Source organism: Antennarius striatus, chromosome 11, assembly GCF_040054535.1.
Source record: "Antennarius striatus isolate MH-2024 chromosome 11, ASM4005453v1, whole genome shotgun sequence".
In the NCBI taxonomy this organism is placed as follows: Eukaryota; Metazoa; Chordata; class Actinopteri; order Lophiiformes; family Antennariidae; genus Antennarius; species Antennarius striatus.
Window position 1 is genome coordinate 17298936 of NC_090786.1, and position 2500 is coordinate 17301435.

The following is a 2500-nucleotide window of genomic DNA, read 5'->3' on the forward strand; positions in this document are numbered from 1 at the left end:
TGACACACGAGATAGATTGGCACGGGGACAAGCGTCGCTGCCTAACAGACAAGGATTAAACCGTATTAAGAGTGTCCAGATGCAGGGTCGCATGCACATTCATTTAGACCAACACTTCAGAATACTGATACTCATCCCTGGAGGTAAACAGTAATCATTACTGTAATGTCATCACTCAGAACCGATACCAGTCCAATCATTTCATCACATTTTCACATCATTTTGTTGTGCTAAATGGGTGCGTTTTTATAGATTGCTTTGTATCACTTCATTGTTGTAGGTTGGTTGTTTAAAGCTGATTAAATCCTGCCAGATGGACCCCAAAGCCCACACTCCGCCTGTCTCACAACCCCACCCGTCTGTGCAGGATAAACATCTGGGTCATGCCAGTATAGATAACAGCTGAGGTTTTTTTCACTATTGTTGTTTTTTAGATTTCTAATGTCATCTTGTTGCCGTCCATGATGCTCAGGCCTGACACATAACATCATTATGTTTTCATTTATGATCAATTTACATATAACCTTTCTATGAATCTGCATTTCCTCTGATGTCAGTGCAGGACGGCTGAGTTTATGAACCTGTACTGTTGTTACAAAGGCCAGAAATTTCCCAGCCACAGCTCTGAGGCCAGCGCAGCTCCCTGGACGGCCTCCCGTGGAAGTCTCCTGTGACCCCTCAGACTTTCCATAAATCTGCTGAGTGATTGCGGTGGTCAATTAACACTCTGCCAATTGCTCCCGGTGGAGAGAACGGTCACATCCGCAACAGCAAGAAACCAAAGCCGCGGGTTCACTCAAAGTTCTGCAATAATAACTCTGTAGACCGGGCACAATGAAAATTGAGTTGAGGGCCCAAAACTATAATAGCAGCTATTGTGCTGCTGGTCACACAGTCAGTCAAGTGCAATATTCAGGAAGGCCATTTCATTACATCCAATAGAGCCTCAATCATGTGTAAAATTTGCAGTTTGAATGGGCTTGCTATCATATCAATCATCAGTGGCTACAGTGAAGTCTAATTGAGGCCCTTTTTTCCTATACTTTGGCTTAATTTAGTCCTTTTTTTTATCGAGGCAATGCTTTTAACGATCATTGTTATGCTGCACCAAGGTGCTCACATCCATGTGTTTCCTTAAGATTAGAAGAAAATAGAATTTGTTCTGCAGCAGGAAAGAAATCAGTCAAAGTGTTTCTGATGTCGACTATAGCCGTCGACCTGCAATCAATTACTTTGTTTACAGGCACTGGATTTGGATAATGGCAGGACTTACCAACAACTGAAATGATAGAATTAAGTAATTTACAGCATTTTTCAGAATTAAATTCCATCCACATTAGAAGAACAAAGGTGCTTCATATCCACATCATCTATGCTAATTTTGTGGGCGATTCTATGAATTTTTGTCTGTCGGGGGCTTTGAGTCAAATGTCCCACTACCCGTGGATGGATCCAAATTCAACTTTCAATCAACTCTTTGGATCAACAGATCATGGCTTCCAGGCCATGTGAATGGTTCCAACCGTCAGCTGTGTGTTGCTATTAAGAAACAATTTTTGTGCGCTACGCAGTGCACTTTCCAATATACTTTTCAAATAAAACAAGAGATTTTATATAATAAATCTTCTGGTTACATTTGACAACACAATGTACAAGTCACACTGACAAATAGAAAAACTCCACATATCAAAAGACAACAACACATAGAAAATCACAACCACAAAGCAGAGAACACAACAACATTAACTTCTACCAGAGAAGGTAGGGAACTGCTATCTGCAAAGATCATCAGTAACTTGTTGGACGTGCTCGCCGTCTTGTAACAGGAAAAAACGGTGCCACTCCAAGACAGTTTAGTTTACCACGAAACCTTAGGATATTTTCATTTTTTGCTATGAAGGAGAAACAACATATCCTAATATTTTTGACTGCCTCTTTTGACAGATGAATGGAGGATTCCTGTAAAACAAATGCTAATCATCTTTGTTGACTCCCTGTTCTGTGTTTTTTTTTTAATATGCATTTTGATGCTGCATTTAGTGCATTGTTGTTTTGCTTCTGTACTTGCATTACACTTTTTGCATTTGGTTGTGTTTTCCTTTTTGTTTCACATGACCACATCCAAAGGCAGACTAGGAAACTGCAGTTGCAGCACAAAGCTCAACTGTTTCTTTAAGAGAACTCTTTACATTTCATATATCTCTTGACATAAAGATTGGAACAAATGGGAAAACAAGCTCACAATGTTAAATTACTTGTCATTTTTTTCTACAAGTACTTCATTGGAAGTAATTCAATACACCATACCCTCCATCAGATATGAATGGCACCAAATTTTGAATGCATGCAAGGAGAAGTGAATCTTAAATGAAGACATTTAAGATTCACTCGGCAGCTGCAGGAGACAGGGGCAGCTCCAAAAGGGACATGATGCAGTCAGATGTAATAGTATGGATGATTCACAATGGCTGATGATTTCATCATTTTTATGAGATTGGCT